We start from the raw sequence: 20,519 nt of genomic DNA on the forward strand, positions 1-20,519 counted from the left end.
AGAGTAATGTTAAGTAGATAACTCAAGCGAGAGAACCTGATTCAGACCTCCTAGAACCCATACAAAAAGATTTAGTTATGATAATGTGCACTTGCATTCCCAGCACTGAAGAAATGGAGATTGGAGAATCCCTGGAGCTGACCAACCAGCCTAGCCTATTAGATGATTTCCAGGCCAGTCAGAGACTTATTCTCCAAGAAGAAAAGAAAAGGTTACACTAGATGATAACATCTGAGGTTGTCCTCTGGCAACACACACACACACACACACACACACACACACACACACACACACACACACGTGCATAAGTGAACATGAACTTGCATATGTGTGTGCTCACCCCCACATACCCCCACACAGATATCATAAATCAGATGGACCTAAAATTAAATTAAATGTAAATTAAAACAATTCCATGTAGTTTACCTGACACCATGTAGTAAAACTAGATTTCAACAACTAGAAGCTACAGACATAACACAAATGCATGAAAATTGGACAACATCGTGCTGAATGATTAATGGGTCATGAGAAAACTAAGTGACCATTAAAAATGAAAACATTACATAATAAAATGCATGGGCTACAATGAAAGCATCACAAGAGGAAAGTTCATAGCTATGCTGTCTCTATTAGAAAGTCAGAGAGATCTCAAACCATTTACTGTTGAGGCTTGGTCTTTTGGCAATTATGTAATGTAATGGTATATAATGGCCCCCAAGGGCTGGGTGCTCCCAAGGATGAGAGAATCAGTATGTAGATTAGAGTGACATTATGTGACCTTGCCCCCCCCAAGTTATCACTGACTGGTGAATAAAGATGCCTGCAATTTATAACTAGACACAATTGAGATAGGCAGGGCTTGTGGTTTCTGGGTTTGGGGTCGGAGGGGAACCATGAGGAGAAAGAAGGTGGGGATAACGAAGACACCGTGGGTTAAGTGAGTCATGAAAGCATAGCCATGAGGGCTGGCCACGTGAAGAGCAGCCCAGACAGAACAGGGTAAATTATAATTCAGGGTTATTGATGGGGAAATAGATTCTAATAGCTTAGAGGGTAGGTATCTGTCCAGCTCCAGTGTTTTTTAAGCTTATTATAAATCTAAAACTTGTGTGTCTTTTATCCAGGAAGTGAATGGTCAAAGGTAGGGTAGAAGCCCCTGATTGAGATTAAATACTTTCCAAAGCAGTTTGCCAATGTACTTTTCTTGGAAAAATAGGGAGCAGCAAATTTCCAAATCAGTAAACGTAAAGAAATAAAGATCAAAGAGAAATTAAAGAATGGAACTGAGACAAAAGAACAATACTCTATAAAGAATCAATGAAACAAGGAGTTGATTTCTTGTACAGATAAATAAGTTCAACAAGCCCTGCATAAAATTAACCAAGAGAAAGAGTCAATGAATAAAATTAAAAATTTAAGTGAAGAGTTCCAAAAGATACCAGTAAGATTTTGAAAATCATTTAAGATTTTTTTTTTTTTACTAATTCTTTAATGTTCTACTAAATTGTAGAAATCTAAAAGGAATGGATGAATTTATGAAAACATTTATGTATGAATTAAAATAAGATGTATTAAGCAGTTTAAACAGATATAACAATCAATGAGATTAAAGCAATAATAAAGATCTTCAAGGACGCGGGATTGCGCTCCTCGGGTGCGCTCCTAGGCTCTCGTTGCTGCCGCGCCTTGAGTCAGCAAACTCCGCCGTGCTCCTGGCCGGGCGTCCAGGAATGTGCGTTGTCCTGAGCTGAAGATGTTTCCAGAACAGCAGAAAGGGGGGTTCGTGAGTGTCTGGGTCCGAGACCTCAGGATTCAGAAGGAGGACTTTTGACACTCTTACATCGACTATGAGATATATATTCACACGAATAGCATGTGTTTTACAATGAAAACCTCTTGTGTACGAAGAAGGTATAGAGAATTCGTGTGGCTGAGGCAGAGGCTCCAAAGCAACGCACTGCTGGTACAATTACCAGAACTTCCATCTAAAAACCTATTTTTCAACATGAACAATCGCCAGCATGTCGACCAGCGCCATCAGGGCTTGGAAGATTTACTCAGAAAAGTCCTGCAGAATGCACTCTTGCTCTCCGATAGCAGCCTCCACCTCTTCCTGCAGAGCCATCTGAACTCCGAGGACATTGAAGCATGTGTCTCTGGGCAGACCAAGTACTCGGTGGAAGAAGCCATTCACAAGTTCGCCTTGATGAACAGACAGTTTCCCCGAAGAAAAGGAGGAAGGGAAGAAAGACACGGACGCAGAGTATGACTCAGAGAGTTCATCCTCTGGGCTTGGACACAGTAGTGATGACAGCCCAGCTCTGCAGGAGTCCTGAGAAGGAATTCTAGGGCTACCACCTTTGGAACAAAATTGTGCCCAGCCAGAAAGAATGCTTGCTCGTAATAGATTCTTACCTAACGCCACTGTCAGTATCCTAGGTAGTTAAATCCTTAAAGTGGTGGGTTATTATTATTATTAGTTTTATGTTGTCTAATTCTAGCCAAGCTTCTGTATGAAGCTGTAAGGTCTGTGAATGCTGTTCCACCCTTTATTGTCATCCCATGCTTGTAAATACGATCCTGTTCTCAAGTGAAGTGAGTTATGTGCTATATGTACACACACACACACACACACACACACACACACACACACACACACACACACACACAGTGGGTCTTAACTGAATTTTAAAGAGCTAGGTGTATGAGTAGCATTTAAAGCCAGACGGAGCATCTTCGCTGTATCAATGAGGAAGTTGCTGTAAACACAGTATGTGGCCGGAGCCAGAGTACAGAGTCACAGCACAGTAGACTGCCTGACTCTTTGACTCATGGCTCTTGTTTTGTGGGGACTTCTTCTCTGGAAAATACTTTGCCTTCAGGTATTTGATTTAAATATTTAAGAGTATTTAAGCATTCCAGTATACTGTATCATGTGTAAATGAAAAATACGCCTTACAAATAGAGAGATGTACTATAAAAATGTTTACATCTTAGTAGGGAGAAAAACAGAAATGTTTGAAATTTTGCTTAAATTTGCTATACGACAAATACATTCTCACTGTCCAAAATCACCCTAAACATGGTTTCTTGGTGACAAGTCATTCTTTTACCATTGTGCAATTAGAATCATAGCTTATGATTTATTTTCTGACATTAAAAAAAAAGTCACCAGGTGACTTTTATCAGTGGTGGCTTCTCTGGTAGGCCCTGTTCATTTTTTTTCCTTTAGAAAAAGGGTTTTATTAGTGTTAATTTTACCCATAAACATTTCAGTAATTTTGGAGTGGGAGCCGGGTTGCTAATGTCAGAGCTCACGGTCAGGTTTTAAAAGCCCGTTCTTTTTAGGTGTCTTCCAGAAGATTGGCTTAGTTTGAATAAAATAACTTTTTTTTTTTTTTGGAAAGTGGCCCAAAGATAAGATGTCTTGGGTCCACCATGAGCTTCCAGTTTCAGATAAGGCAGCATTTTCCTGGGATTAATTAGCCAAGTGCTCTCCAGAGTCTTCCCAGGTATCTCTGGGAGCCAGCAGAAGGAATTTTCACCTAAGTGGGATAACTTGTTGCTTCCAATGAATGGCTCCCACTCCCGTGGGTGCAAAAGCTGCTGCAAAAAGCAGCCATTTACTTGGGTACTTAGGAGTTATTATATTAATAAAAAGTTATTAAATTGTCCTTTGAGATGCTTGTTACAGAGAATTGGTTAAAAAAAAGAAACAAACATTAAATTTGGAATAAGAATGATTTTCAAAGTTCTGTGTCTGAAACATTAAACTTCTGTAAATATTTTTAAAAAAAAGATCTTCAAACTAAAATAGGTCCAGATACAGATGGACTCATCAGACCTTTAAAAAAGAGCTAACACCAAAGATTCTCAAACTGTTCCTTCAACAGGAAAGCAGCACTGCCAAACCCAGTGCAGGTATTGTGGCTGTATTGAAAACAATTTTTCCTCTTTCTCTTTTGAAGCAGAATCTTGATGTGTAGCCTTAAACTTTTTATCCTCCAAGTCAATGTGATACAATGAATGTGTGACATTAGAACATGTTTAGAACATGTTTTAGAGCTTATGCAATTGGCTTATATGTGTTGAGCATGTAGCAAGGCATCTTAAGAAACTTGCGTACACTACCCTATGTTGTCTTCAACTTGGAAGGAAATGTTTTTCTTATTTTATAGCTGAAGAGACTGAACATAGTAAATGACAGGTCAGGGATTTGAACACAGATTCTCTCTCAACAAGCCCACACTCTTAACCACATAACTGTGCTCTTCTGCCCAGAGCATTGGGACAGAAGAAAAAAGGCTCAACAAATGATTACTGAATAAAAGTACTTCTATTCACATTGTAATGATGGCTTTGTGTTAAGTAGTAGAAATGACACAAAGATGGGTGAGCTATAGTTTTTTTTTTTTTTACCTTATTTGCTTTAATTAAGCTTACTAATAAATTGGAGAAAGCCATTAACTAACTTGCTTACAAAGTGACAGGATCCAGGGCATAAATATGAGCATGACAAAAATCAACTGACAGCCTCTTATAAATTAGGATAGTAAAATTTCTTCATAAGTATAACAAGAATCAATCAAGAAGTCTAAAACTGCTTTTATAAATGACAAATGAAAGGAATTTTCAACTCTAATTAAATTCATCTTAAAGTCATGAGACGCAATTTTAATTTCTGTATTTTAAATATCAATCTTAATCTGTAAATTCTTTTTATTTTACTCCTTTGAAAAGAATGAGGTCACTGAGTTTTTTTTTTAACATTATAAAACTTATGGCATTTTTGTAGACATTCTCATTTCCTAGTAATTTTTCCTTTGATTATAAATGTCTTAGTTCTAAAAGTTTTCTGTCCTTTTCTTCCCGTTGTTGTCTCTTTCCTGTTTCTGTTTAATTCTCTATGTATTAATTTATTTCTTGCATGCCTTCCAACTATCTCTACCAACTTTGTATTTTACCCATTCTGCATACAATAAAAAAATCATAGAAGAGACTTTCAGGGCTCTATTTGAACTTTAATTCAGTTAAAACCGCTCCTGTGACAATGGAAAAGTGAATTTCCCAGCTTTCATTTGGTGCTCTAAAGGTAGAAGTTCAATACCACTTAAAAATACATCTCTAGAAAGTAACTTCCTACATGAACTTGAAACTTATTTTTATATACTTACTAGACGTCTGACCCAGTTTTGCCTTCTGTACTATCAGAACAATTTTATTTTTCATCCAGTCTCTCCACAACAGTCCTTTTTCTAGCTAGATTTTTTTTATGTCAAAGCACAATATATAGATACTAAATATATGAATCTTAAATAAATACCTAAAATATGTATGTTGATACTATCTGTTCATCACTTTAAGAAATTTTAAAAGTTTGGTCAAGTGCTATATTGAATGATATTTTGTGGCAGTTATTATGAATGTTCACATAAGAGTAAATATAAAAGACAAAGTATTAAAAGTTTGTAATTTAATTTTCTTTTAAAAACCTTTTATTCTTTACATATATTGCATCCCAATAAAAATAGCTCCTACCCCCACTTCTCCTAGTCCCCACCCCATTCCCACCTCCACTTTCCCTCAGATCCCTCTTCCTTATTTTTTCTTAGAAAACAAAACAAAACAAAAACAAAGAAACAAGGCCTCCCAGAGAATCAATTAAACATGGTATAACAAGTTACAGTAAGACTAGACATCTTCTCTCATATCAAGGCTGGATGAGGCCACCCAGTAGAAGGATAAGGGTCCTACGAGCAGGCAAAAGCATGAGAAACACCACCTCCACTCCCACTGTTAGGAGTCCCACAGGAACACCAAGCTATACAACCATAACATATATCCTGAGGACCTAGATTTAGACCCATACAGGGTCCATGATTGTCCCTTCAGTTTCTGTGAGCCCCTACGAGCCCTGCTTAGTTGAGTCTGTGGGTTTTCGCGTGGTGTTCTCAAAACCTCTGGATCCTATAATCCTTTCTTGCCCTCTTTAGTCAGTTTTTTCTGGATTCACCTAGGTTTTGGCTGTGAGTATCTCTTCCATCAGTTGCCAGACAATACTTCTCTGATGACATTTGGGCTAGGGACTGATCTATAAATATAGAAGAATATCACTAGAAATTATTTCATTAATTTCCCCCAGTCTTATTTGGCTCTATGCTGGGTTTCTGAGCTACCTTGCCTCTGGTTCCTGGCCATCTACAGTGTCAGACATGGGATCCTAGTCACTGTGTGTGATTCAAGTTAGACCAGTTAATGGTTGGCCACTTCCTTAAGTTTTGAGCCAACACTACTCCAACCCACTTTATAGGCAGGACAGATTGTAGGTGGAAGGTTTTGTGTATGGATTGATATCCCAGTCTCACTTCTGGAAGCTTTGACTGGCTATAGAAGATGGATAGTTCCAGCTCTGTATTCCCTATTACTAGAAGATTTCAATCTCAGATTCCAGAGAATTTTCACTACACTGTTTCTACATCTCCTCCCAAATGCTGGCCAATTCCAGTCACCTCTCCCAGTATTCTCTCTCCCTTCATCCCCACCTCCCAGCCCCTGCCTAAGCTTCCCTGTTTCTCTTCCTATGTGTCCCCATTTCACCTGCAAAATCTATTTATCCTGCCCAGGAAGATCCATGCATCTCCCTTGAGTCCTCCTTGTTACTTAGCTTCTCTGTGGATTGTAGCATGATTAGCCATTATATAAAAGTTAATGTCTGCTTATAAGTGAGTACATTCCATGTTTGTCTTTCTGGGTCTGGGCTACCTCACTCAGGACGATCTTTTCTAGTTCTATTTGCCTGCAAATTTCATGGTATCATTGTTTGAAAAGCTGAGTCATACTCTACTATGTAAATGTACCATATTTTCTTTATCTATTCTTCTGTTGAGAGACATCTAGATTGTTTCCAATTTCTGGCTGCTATGAATAAAGCCTCTATGAACATAGTTGAGCAAGTGTCTTTGTGGTAGGACTGATCATCCTTTGGGTATATACCCAAGAGTGGTATACCTGGGTCTTGAGAGAGATTGATTCCCAAGTTTCTGAGGAACCTTCATACTGATTTCCATAGTGGCTGTACAAGTTTACATTCCCATCAACAATGAAAGAGTGTTCCCCTTGCCCCACATCCTCACAAGCATGAGCCATCACTTATGTTATTGATTCTAGCCATTCTGACATGTTCAAGATGGAATCTCAGAGTAATTTTGATTTGTATTTCCCTGATGGGTGAGGATAATGAATGTTTAAGTATTTCTTATCCATTTGAGATTCCTTTGCTGAGAATTCCCTGTTTATATTAGTACCCCATTTTTAATTGGATTATTTGATTTGTTGATTCTAGTTACTTGAGTTTTTATATACACACATAGATTATATCTATCTATCTATCTATCTATCGATATATAGATATAGATATAGATATAGATATAGATATAATTAGTCCTCTATTGGCTGTGGAGTTGGTAAAAAATTTTCCCCAATCTGTAGGTTGTCATTTTGTCCTATTGACAGAATTCTTTGCCTTACAGAAGCTTTTCAGTTTTGTGAGGCCCCGTTTATTGACTGTTCTTAGAGCCTGCAGTATGGATATTCTATTCAGAAAGTTTGGTGATATTATGAGATTTTTACTTATGGCTAAGTCTATGGCAGTTCTTCCTTCGGTAGTATGCATTAGATCTCCAACACCTAGTTTAGTTTTCCTAACTGTCCCATGGATTGTTGACAGGATACATCTGGCTCATGTTGTTTATACACCTGGCAAATAAAAGTCACTTTTACAGTGTTGGATTTTGTTGGGGATTGTGTTGAATCTGTACATTGCTTTTGGTAGGATGCCCATTTTTTTCTATGTTAATTCTACCAATCCATAAGCATGGGAGATCTTTCCATTTTCTGATATCTTCTTCAATTACTTTCCTCAAAGACTTGAAGCTTTTGTCATATAAGTCTTTCATTTGCTTGGATAGAATTACACCAAGATATTTTATATTTTTTGGTGGCTATTGTGAAGGCTGTTCTTTCTCTGATTTTTTAAGCCCATTTGTCTGTTGGAGAGCTACTGATTTTTGTTGTTGTTGTTGTTGTTTTGAGTTAATTTTGTATCCAGCCACTTTGCTGAAGGTGTTTATCAGCTGTAGGAGTTCCCTCAGAATTTTTGAGGTTGCTTATGTATAGTATCATATTATCTGCCAATACCAATACTTTGACTTCTTCCTTTCTGATTTGTATCTGCTTGATCTCATTCAGCTATCTCATTGCTCTATCTGGGGCTTCAATTGCTATATTGACTAAATACGGAGAGAGTAGACAACCTTGCCTTGTTCATGATTTTAGTGGAATTGCTTCAAGTTTCTGTTCATTTAATTTGACGTTGGCTGTGTATTGCCTTTATTATGTTTAGGTATGTCTCTTGTTTCCCTGATCACTTCATGACTTTTATCAAGAAGGAATGTTGGATTTTGTCAAGGTGTTTTTAGCATCTAATGAGATGATAATAAGATGATAATGATAATATCATCATTGTTTATATGGTGGTTACATTGATTGATTTTCATATGTTGAACCATCTCTGCATCTCTGGGATGAAACCTACTTTATCATGGTGAATGATCTTTTTTATGTGTTCTTGGATTTGTTTTTTTTAGTATTTTATTGAATATTTTTGCATCAATGTTCATGTGTGAAATTGGTCTTTAATTCTCTCTCTCTCTCTCTCTCTCTCTCTCTCTCTCTCTCTCTCTCTGTAAAATCTTTATGTGGTTTGAGTATCAGGGTGACTGTGTCCTTATAAAATGAATTTGGCAATATTTTTTGTTGCTATTTTGTGGAGTAATTTGAGAAGTATTGGCATCAACTCTTCTTTGAGCTAGTAGAATTCTGCAATAAAACCATCTGTCTTGGGCCATTTTGGGAGGTGGGGTTGGGAGAGTTTTAATGAATGTTTCTATTTCTTTAATGGTTTATATCTATTTAAACAGTTTATGTGACCCTGATTTAACTTTAGTAAGTGGTATCTATTGAGAAAATTATCTGTTTCTTTTACTTTCCAATTTGGTCACACAAGTTTTTTTTTTTTTTCATTAATTTATCTACTTATTCACTTTATATCCTGGTCACAACCCCCCTTCCTCCAGGCCCTCCTCTCCTCCAAGGCCCACCCTCACAAATCCCTCCTTTTATGACCTCTTCTCCCTTTCCTCAAAAAATGGGAATCCCCCTTGGATACCAGCCCATACTGGGACATCAATTTGCAAATCATCTCCCACTGAGACCTGACTAGACTAGGCAGTCCAGCAAGGGGAAAGGGAATCCAATAGGAGACAATAGAGTCAGAGACATCCCCTGCTCCAATTGTTAGGGGACCTCCATGAAGACCAAGCTATACATCTGCTAGAAATATGTAGGGGGCCTAAGTCTAGCTCCTACATGCTTGTTGGTTGGTAGTTTAGTTTCTGTGAGTGCCCATGGGCCCAGGTTACTTAACACTATAGGTCTTCTTGTGGAGTCCTGGATCCCTCCAACCTACTCAGTCATATCCTACACTCTTCCACAAGACTTCCAGAGTTCCATTTGATGTTTGGATGTGGGTCTCTGCATCTGTTTCCATCTGCTATTGGATGAAGCTTCTCAGGAAACAGTTATGCTAGACTCCTGTCTGCAAGCATAGCAGAGTATTAATTGTTTCAGGAGTTGGCCTTTTTCCATTGGATGGGTATCAAATTGGGGCAGTCATTGGTTGGGCAGTCAATCTCCATTCCATCTTTATCCCTGTGCATCTTGTAGTCAGGACTACTTTGGGGTCGAAGGTTTTGTAAGTGAGTTGGATGCCTCCCTCCCTCTACTAGAAGTCCCTCTTAGCTATAGGAGGTGGTCACTTTATTCTCCATATTCCCTGCTGTTAGGAGTCTTTCCGCTAGAGTCACCCCTATAGACCCTTGAGAACTTCTCCCATGTCCTGCACCAATTCTGTGACACATGGGAGAAGCTCCCAAGAGTTTATAGGAGTCTTTATCCAAAGGCTAGTAGCTATCACATCATACACATGCTGTGGAGACATCTTCAGTTTTCTTTTAAATATAATTGTGAGCTCATTTGTGTTTGTGAAGATATAAGTGTAACCAATGTTTCAGTTGTGAAAATTGATGAAAGGAGTGTATTACCTTAGAGCTACTTATAATACATATTGCTCATTTAGTGCCATTAAAATGTATATATGTGTAAATATATTTTTCAATATATATAATAAAATAAAAATAAAAATTAACTTACACTAAGATATCTCATATGTACATATACTCATATATATATGCTAACTTTAATATAACTAGTACATAGATTAATATATGTACATACATAATAATATAGTCTGACTTTAATATAGCTAGTGTTTATATATTAATATTTTGGAGCCATAATACATTAAATTTGATAAAAAACAATACATGTTCAAAAGTCAGCTCCAGAATATGTGACTAATGAAAATTAATGAGTATTTTTAAAGTGTGTCAATTTTGTGCACATTTATCATTGTCTATCAATAAAGGTGAATTCAGAGTAATTATGATAGAAGAAATGACAGAAGGGATGGTAGAGAAGATAACTCATTAAAACAGTGCTTGTGCCTTTGAGAAATGCATTAGTGATGGATAAAAAAATGTGTGATGTGATGATAACAAAATAAGCCTGAATTTTATCTTTTTGAATTTAAACTAGCATTGACAAATTAATGCCTGCTGTCACTAATGAGAATGTGTTCTGTATAGTGCTTAAATAATGAAGATAGATTAGTTAACAATAGATATACTTTTAAAGTTCATCTATTATAATCACAATAGATTTTCCACAAGAATTATGATGAACATTAAATTCACCATTAAATATAAGTTCTATTGCTTACTTTCTGTGAGATTTTGGAATAGGGACCTAACCTTCCCACACTCACTGTCCTTACTGAATTAAAAGATTAAAGCCACTCAATTCAAAGGTTTTCAAAAAGGATGAAATGATATAATGAATGTTGGGCACTTAGTATAATCTTTAATACATCAAGTACAGCTTCAAATGGTAGCTATTGTTAAATATTGATGAAAACACTTATAAATGACAAGAACTGAGCATTTCAAACCCCTCGTGGTATGTTTTAGAAATGATGATGAAAATATAATGAGGGAAATGCAAAGGCATTTAGGGGATGCTGTCACAATACAGGTAACATAGAGGTTTGAAAAGACCTGATGGAAAAGTGTAAAACTCTCAGATTGAAAATAAAAAGATCATTAAAGAAGATGTAAACTAAATGATCATAGATAATCTCAGGAAAATTATTAAAATGGAGAAATTTACTTAAAAATACCTTTTCTGGAGGTATAATGAAGCCTGAGGTGATGTGAAGCAGACTTAGAGGATCTGCTTGACTGCAGAATGCCCACATGTTTTTAAGTTTTGTTGACAACAAAGGAAAGACAAAATAAGAATCCATCAAGATTATGGAGGGTTTACATGCAAAGGTATAAACTCCATAAAAGGCTTATCCTGTGTTTTTTTAAAACATCTTATAATATTCCAGGGAGTGGAAAAAAACAATCCCAGTGTGTACGGGAACTGGTCACAGGATTCTGCATGACAAACAAAGCCAGAAAGATCTAGGATGCACTGGAAGAAGCCTGATTATAAGTAATAGCAAAACCAGGGAGTCCCTTCAAGTTGGGCAACAGAAAAGTTGCATATAGATAGTAGTGAGACCGAATCCTAGCTGGAATGCTCTTGCTTAATCTCAATTTATAATACTGTCAAAAACATCAGACACATTGCAGCTGCTGATGGCACCAGGGCCCACTCATAGCACTCCACATACACTGTAATAACACTTTTATGTACTCATAGTACTCTGAGAAACTGGAAAAATCAGCTTGATGGCTCAAGGACAGGTCTGGTATTAACTCCAGACAGCTACATTCAAATCAAGCTGGATCCTCACACCCAGTTATGAGAGAAAGTAAGCTCTGGGGGTTGGGGGGGGCTTCCCTTTCTTAAAAGGGAAGAGAAAGGTGGGATAGGGGAGGACTTGAGTGAAGAGATACTAGGAGAGGAAAGGTTGATACAGAATTGTGTTCAGGGTCTGCACCTCCTCGGCATCCCCTCGCCCGCAAGTGAGACACGGGAGGTGATTGTCGGGTATTACACTACAGCACGCTTTATTGCAAGATGAAGCGGAAGACCCCAAGCCCCAAAAGGGCACTGCTTATATACACCCTAGAGTGGCGTGTTCACTTCTGATTGGCTGTTTACTCATCACCCCATATTACGCCCCGGGATGGGCAGTGACTTGGCGCGCTTTCGCCTCTTGCACTTGCGCAGTTTAGTTGTTTACTTGTAGGAGCACCGGATGCCAGGGCCATCTTGCAATGGTGAATGTTGTCACGGCTCGCCACGGCTCTCTACAGAATTGTAAGAGAATAAATAAATAAATTTAATAAAAATAAGTATTTGTGCTTTGATCATTGTTTTTTTGCATCTTAACCATACCTGTCTTATTCTAACCCATGCCTTTAACATTTATTTCCGGTCATTGCTTTCCTAAATTTATAACTCTGGATCCAAGCTATCTAGAAATTCAGTCCCCCACACTTAGTGGTATATTTTAGGTGCCTGTGAGCTGATACCCTATCAGCCTCTAAAATGTATTATTTCTGAGCTGAATCAGGTTTTTGATTTTGGTGGTAACTTCTTGAATCCTAACATTGCAGTATAATTTTCTAAGTTTGCCTGACATATCCAATCAGTTGTCATGTTATACCACTTTTTGGGGGTTCTACTATGAAGCAGTCAGTGAAATAATGTGAATTCTACAGAAGGAATTGGCTTTCTCCAATAGTGACTACCAGATCCATTGGAACCCTAGGCATTGCCTTACAGTAACCCAAAAGAATGCGTGTCAGGAAAAACAGAGTAGCATTGTTAAGGTAGTGTAGTGTAGTTTGGATAGACTTTCTAAAAAGCCCTTGTAACAAAGACTTGATCCCCATTTTGCTGAATTATTAGGATATTGTGGGACTTTTAGGAGAGGAGGCCCTACAGGAAGGAAGCTAGGCCCTTGGGGACCATGATTTTGAAAGAGATTTTGGAATCTTAGTTTCTACTGTCTCTCCTTACAGCCATCAAGAGGTGGGTAGCCTCACACTCTGCCATCATATTCTCTCATGCTATAGGACAAGCCTCAGAACACAGACAACTGTCCAAAGGCCAAAGCATCTGAAATAACGAGTTGGGGTAAGCCCTTTCCTCTTGGTTGGTTGATTATCTTAAGTATGTCAGTAGTAATAGAAAGTGGTCACACAAGTAGGAGTTGAGGGAAGTTGGAGAAAGGGATGGTTTATAGGTCCAGCCAGCAGAGGCATTCACATAATACTCAGCCTCTTGAAAACAGCAGTGTTTGAGATACTACTCTCAGGGCAAGATATCCACTCTACAGTGTTGTTCGCATCACTTGGATAACAGTATCTCTGTAAATGTCACCGAAGAGCTGAACAGACTGTAAGCTCTAATTACGTAGGAACAGGACAAGAGAAAAAACAATTTGCTTTTCCACACTCTGTTGTAATGCATTTAAGAAAGAGTGGAAAGAGGTGGATTTGGAGAGCAGAGTAAGTCCTGTCTGTAGCACAAAATAATGAGTAGCGTTGTACTTTGTCACCTCCTTGCCTTTTTGTAAGTGCAGGATACAATGTTTAGTTGTTTCCTTAAGCTGTGCTTCTGGCATTTCAAGGTTAACTTACGATCATCTGTTTTAGTTTTTGAATTCCCTTCTGTCCCTCTGTGAATTGATAACAATACAGTAAGGGCAATTTACACAATACCTTTTTAAAAAAGAAAGAAAGAAAGAGAATAGATTTTTTGCATCCTGCCTTACTGACAGGTTTGCAAATTGCCAATCTTTGCTCCTTTCTCTCCCTCCCAATGCTTCACGGTGGTAATTAAAGACTGTAAATTTCACTTTATCATTTGTGTTGGGAATACAGGCATAAATCATAGTAATAGCACCGTTTATTTCAGCAGTGCCAGCTTGCCTGCAAATCACTTGTAAATTGGTTCCATGGATGTGCCCCCACCAAATTAATCAAAAAACCACCTGCATATATTTCCTGAGCTTATTTCAAAGGCTTAGTAACAGTGAGGAAAAAGGGCCAATGCTGACCTTTTTATTTTTATTTATTTGTAAATTCTGAATGGCTCAGGCATATGTTTTCACTTAGAACCTGGGGACATCTAGCTGAATGTTTTACATAGTAGTTATTTTTTAACACACAGCTGAGATTTGTGTTTCAAATAATATACCTGCCTAATAGTCCTACTGTATTCCACATACAGTAATTATAATTTTGACTAAACATAACACTATATACATTTGAGAACTGTGGGAAGCAATGCTTTTGTGTTTTCAATAGTTTTTTTTTTTTTTTCAAAATGAGTACAATAGATTTCAATGTTATGAGTTAGTCCACAATCACTTGTTTTTTTCTCTTGTAGCCAGGAAAGTGATTTTGTTTTTAATTTTTTACAGTATTTATTTATTCTTTATTTATGCACACATGCATGCCATGGTGGGTATGCAGAGGTCAGAGGACAACTCTCCTTCCACCATGTGGATTCTGGAGATCAAACTTAAGTCATCAGGTTTGGTGGCAGATGCCTCCATCTACTGAGCCATCTTGCTACCCCAAGGCAGGTGATTTTGTCATATCCTGAATGATAATGTTTTCTTTTGTACTTTTTTAGGCTACCTGGAACAATAAGAGAGAAAGTTCCAAGTACAGTTCATGAGAGGCTGGCACAGGACCACCTCTAAGTAATAGCTTAAGCCAGCTTAAGTGTGCGGCACTCCTTTGGGAATTTCCTGACAAAATACTCTTATGTTGCCTACCTCTTGTTAGCGTTTTTAAAAATTCCTTTGTAAAATCAAAATAAAGATAATAAGATAAAACATTGAAGTTGGACAGGAAAAACCAACAGAGCCCCAAGAGAAGGCACAAGAATCAGAGACCCACTCGTTCACAGGAATACCTGGGAGTTCCATACGAATACTAACCTGAAAGCTGTAATAACACAGAGGACCTTGTACGGACCCATTCAGGTCCAGACCCTGTGCTTGTTGCTTCAGTTCATATGAGCTTTGTTCACTTGATTTGGAGGACTTTGTTCTCTTTGTGTCCTCCAGATCCTCTGGCTCTTAACACTCTCTCCATCTCCCCTTCTACAGGGTTCCCTGAGCTCTGAGGGGAGTCATTTGATGGAGACATTCCATTTACAGTTGTGTGTTCCAGGATCTCTCTCTCTCTCTCTCTCTCTCTCTCTCTCTCTCTGTCTCTCTCTCTCTCTCTCTCTGTATGTCTGGCTGTAGCTCTCTTTATTTGCTTCCATCTGATGTGAGAGGAAGCTTCTCTGATGACGGCTGAGTAAGGCATTGATTTTTGAGTAGCAAAATATCATTTTATTGTTAGTTTTTTTTCTTTTCTTTTTAAAAAGACCAATAGTATTTGTTTTTAACCCCAAGTCTCTGAACTATCTGGTTTCTGGTTCTTGATCACCCTAACATTTTCAGGTCTGGGTTCCATCTCATAAAGTGGGTCTTACAACCAAATCAGATATTAGTTACTCCCACAAGTTTTGTGCCATACTTGTCTTAGCATATCCTGCAGGCAGGACACCATTGTGGATCAAAGGTTTTGTGCCTTGATTGGCATATTTCTATTTTGTTAGCTTGCACAGTATCTTCCCATACCCAAGACACTAGAAGATGGGGATAAAGGATCTATGTAGTAGGCTCCAGCTTGATCTTTCCATGTCAGTGTGTTGTAAGGGCCTTGCTCTCCGTTTGCTGAGAGCAATCTATTGTCTTGGCAACCACTTGAATTGTTTGTAGATTTCCACTGGGCTCCTTTGGCCAACAACTCTATTGGATGTAACCCAGTCCTGGTAATGGAAGCTTCATTTGGTGACAACAGATGTCCAGTTGGGACTCTGTCTCCCTCATTATTTGTAGAAATTATAAGGATTGCCTTTATATATTTTAGAAAAGTTTCCACTGCACTAAGTTTCCATACCCCCCAATGTCCCTCAATTCTAGAGCTGTCTCTCCCCACATGCCCTTTCTCAATCCCGTCTCCCCACTTTCTCCCCACCTGATCCTTCTGTACCTGTCCCCCTTTCCCCCTCATCTACCCATAAAAATCTACTTCCCCTCCTAGGGAGAGCCATGTGACACCCTGCAATCCATTCCTCTATATATTCAACCTTCCTAGGACTATGGATTATAGCTTGGTTATCACTTATTTAATGGCTAATATCCACATATTAGTCTTAACTCAAGAGAAGGAAGGGAATTTAAATTCCATAATGGCTTATTCATAGGCTTACCTTGAAACAAACATTGCTAGGGAAAGATAAATATAATTTAAACTTTCTATTTGAACCTTCAAATTCAAGTCAGTGTGAACTTTTAGGGTGCAGAGAATAAACATAAAATTTATATAAATCTATATTTTTATATAGATCCTCCTTTCTCTTTCTGGTATATAATCTTGCCTTTGAGAAATACCATCTGAATGTGTATTCAGAGAGAGTTTCACTGGGTTTTATTCATTGTAGTCTCTGAATTTATCATACAAAGTCAGAAATAAATATAGAGGGTTTAATATTCACAAGCACCTGCTCTTAATGTCTCACTATGAGGATAATAACAAGTTTCTTTTAAATATTTAGTAGTTGTATCTACTTTCAGCCTTTGTAAATTTTTCCTGTATAGTCCCCTAAGTGCAGTAGATGAAGTTGAAGGCATTACATTTGAGTAGGCTAAACCAGATCTGCTCACTGCTTGTCCTCTTCCTACAGGTACTTACAAGGAATTGAAAACAAGTCACTTTGAAGGTTTATTCATTTGTTTTTGAGAGAGGATCTCTCTGTATAACTCCGGTTGTTCTAGTACTTACTGTGTAACCAGGCTGGCCTCAAACTCACAGAGGTCTGCCTGCCTCTTCTCCCTGAATGCTGGGATTAACAACATGCACCAATATGGCTGGCTAAGTTTTTTTTCTTCCAATTAGAAAAAAAAAAGAAAGACAAGTTCAATAGGTCACTTTGAATATTGTTGCTATCTAAATAAATTAGTCAAAACATTTTAATTTTTATTACAAAATTAGAGAATCATAGTCAATTTAACATATTTTGAAATAGTGTTTACTAATTATTTCCATAGCTATTATATAATTTAGTTTTAAGTATATATTCAGAATTTTTAAAAATATATTTTAAATTGAAATAAAATTATATCACTTCCTCCCCTTAATTTCCCCACTTTAGCACCTTCCAGGTGATTCTCTCTCTGAAACCTTCTGTCTCCCCCACTATCAATTTGACAACCCCTGTAAATGGTAGTATGTCCATGTCTCTTTTTTCTGTGTTTGTTATTGGTGCCATGCTTTTTTTTTTTTTTTTTTTTTTTTTTTTTTTGGTATATAGTAAGGATACTAATTTTTGAAAGTTGATTTCCAACCCTGTCATGTTGCTGAAATTTTTGATTGTTTCTAAATTTCTGGTGGGATTTTATGATCTCTTATGTATGATATATTATCTGCAAATACTGATAACTTGACTTTTCCTATTTATATCTCTTTAATTTCTTCCCTTGTCTTCTTACTCTGGCTAGTGCTTCCAGTACTATATTGAAAAGGAGTGGGGATAGTGGGAAGCTATTTCTTCTTTCTGATTTAATGATATTGCTTTGAATTTTTCCATTCAGGATAATCTTAACTGTGGGTTTGCCATATATGTGCCCATAGGCTTTACTGTGTTGAGGGATGTTTCATTTAGTGCTACTTTCTCTGGGACTTTTATCATGAAAGCATGTTGGATTTGGTCAAAGGTTTCTTCTGTATCTATTGAGATGATCATGTGATTTTTGCTTTTAAGTCCATTTTTATATGATTTATTATATATACTGTATTTCCAAGATAAGGCCAACTTGATCATGATGTATGATCTTTTGGGTATGTTCTTGTATTCAGTTTGCTGGTATTTTATTGGAGATTTTTGCACTGATGTTCATCAGGAATATCAGTTTGTACTTTAGGGTTTTTATTTTGTTTGCTTTTTTTTGTTGTTTTTGTTTTATCTTTACCTGGTTTGGCTATTAGAGTACTGGATTTGTAGAACAAGTTTGAATGACGGGAAATTTTTCTTTCTCATTCAACTATGGCAAATAATATTTCTGGGTACAGTTGTCTAGATTGGGAGTCATGGTCTTTTGGAACATGTACTCATATTGTACTCTTCTGTCTTTTAGTGTTTCTACTGAGAAATCTACTTATGTTTTTTTTAAATACGTGACTTGTGTTTGTTCTTTTGCAGCTTTCAATATTTTTCTTTGTTCTATATATTTAATGTTTTGACCATGAAAAGCCATAGGGTGTTTGTCTTTTGGTCTTGTCCAGTTGGTTTTCTGAGTGCTTTTTGTATCTGTATGGCTATGTTTTTTTTTTTCTTAGTTTAGGGAAGTTTTCTTCTATGATTTTGCTAAGAATTTAGTCTATTTCATTGATCTGGGATTTTTCTCCCTCTTTTATGCCTATAATTCAAAGATTTGGTCTTTTGATGATTTCTTACATGTCCAGCATGTTCCTTTCCCATGCTTCTAAGTTTTTTTTTCTTTTTCTTATTTTGTCTAGATTCTGTACTGTCTTGGAGTTGAGATATTCTATCTTCAGTTTGATTTATTCCACGTGTAAGACTGCCCTTTGTTTTCTAGTTGTGTTACAGGGTTTTTCAATTCCATTTTTATTACATTGACTCCTCTTCAACATTTCCATCTTTTTTCAACTCAGTTTTCAAATCCTGAATTGTCTTCATTACTTGTGTATTTGTATTTTATTGAACACCACTCAAGTGCTTATTGTTATCCTTTTGATGTTCACTTATTTATGTCTTCTTTCAATTCCTTGATTTCTTTGATAAAGCTTATGATTGCTCACAAATGAAGAGTTTCATGGCTATAGGTCTTAAACTAGACTTAGGTTTTGTAGATGGCAGTAGGTTGGGAGAAGGGCAAATTGAGAGAACTGACTTACCCAGGAATGGTGATTCATGTACTAAAACAATGGCTTGTATCATCCTTAATTCTTAATTCTTGTGAAAAAAAAAAGATCTGGAAAGCAAGGTTTATAATGTAGGCTATAAAGTAAAGGATTTGAAGATTGGCAGTTCTAAATTAATTCTTGCAAGTGTGAATGGAACTAGAATTAAAAACATCTGAAAGGATGTTCAGGCAGAAAATATATATTGATTTATATTTAAATATGCATATTAACAAAATAAAGTATTTGTAAATATATAAATCAAAGCATATTTTCATTGTTATTATAGTAACCCATTTTGCTGTGATAATGTGGTAGAGAATAAATTAAATTTATTTCAGCCATGAGGCTATTTTACAGTGTTTTTGGTTCCATGAGACTTTGAATCATTTTAGTATAACTTCTTAAATAGAGATTAAAGATTATTTTTGCAATTAGAACTTAATGTTGAAAGCCAGCACACTTCATTTATCAATAAACCCGAGATTAACTGATAGCTAAGTTCTCAGAAACGCTGAAATAAATGGCCTTTTTTTCTACTCTTCTCACCTCTGCTCTCCTCTAAAATAAATCATTTCCAAACTGTCAACAAGGATGAGAAATTTCTAGCTAAAGACCTTTTTTTCCCCTCCTCTAAGGCCTTGAAAAGGGGGGCTTACAGTGAAAAGTGTCATAACCACAATAGTGAGTGCATTCTAGCAAGAATAAATAAGATTGCAAAGCCTGACAGTGAAGAATACGGAGAGGAATTCAAGTGACTAAGCCTCAAATAAAGGATTATCCTTGTTTGTGAGAAATCTATTCCAGTAAGAAATCGGTGCAGCAGCCTCTGCATACAGAAGCAGCTGTGCAGGCTTGGGTGCTCCGGGGAAACTGCAGTTGAGACCCACGGTCATGTAGGGCAATAGTCTGCCAACAGGTTTTTAGGTGAAAACCTGCCTTTGATTTTTTTCTGTATGGTTATTGGGCACTGGGTACACTAGTTAGAGAGCAGCTGTCCTAAATTAGTGGTACTCACACTGTCATTGGCACTTTATTTTTATAGCTCTATTAACTTTTATAATTTGAATTTCTACTCGGTGAAAAGGGGAAATAAAGAAAACAGAAAACTATAAATAAATAGTTAAGTGGTGTTAATTGCACTAAAATACCATGGCAGCAATGGAAGTAACAGAAATAAAGTGAAATTTAACATTCTTTAGCATTTTAGAGTCAGAACTAAGAGGTTTTCTGAAGCCTCTTGAAATAATATGATGTCACCAACTGTAGAATCTGCAGACATTCAAACTTGGATCAAAGTTTTAATATGTGGAAAGGTATTGCCAAGCAAATGGCTACTGTTATGTCACATGTCATTAGATAAAAAGATGTGCACATTCATAAAAACAGTTT

The 20,519-nt window shown here is 37.0% G+C and overlaps 1 pseudogene; it reads left to right on the forward strand.

Moving 5' to 3' along the window:
• Nucleotides 1–1,747: 1,747 nt before the first annotated feature.
• LOC117707517 (sorting nexin-10 pseudogene) lies at nt 1,748–2,498 on the forward strand (annotated as a pseudogene).
• Nucleotides 2,499–20,519: the final 18,021 nt, after the last annotated feature.

The sequence above is a fragment of the Arvicanthis niloticus genome, chromosome 4 (assembly GCF_011762505.2).
Source record: "Arvicanthis niloticus isolate mArvNil1 chromosome 4, mArvNil1.pat.X, whole genome shotgun sequence".
Classification (NCBI taxonomy): Eukaryota; Metazoa; Chordata; class Mammalia; order Rodentia; family Muridae; genus Arvicanthis; species Arvicanthis niloticus.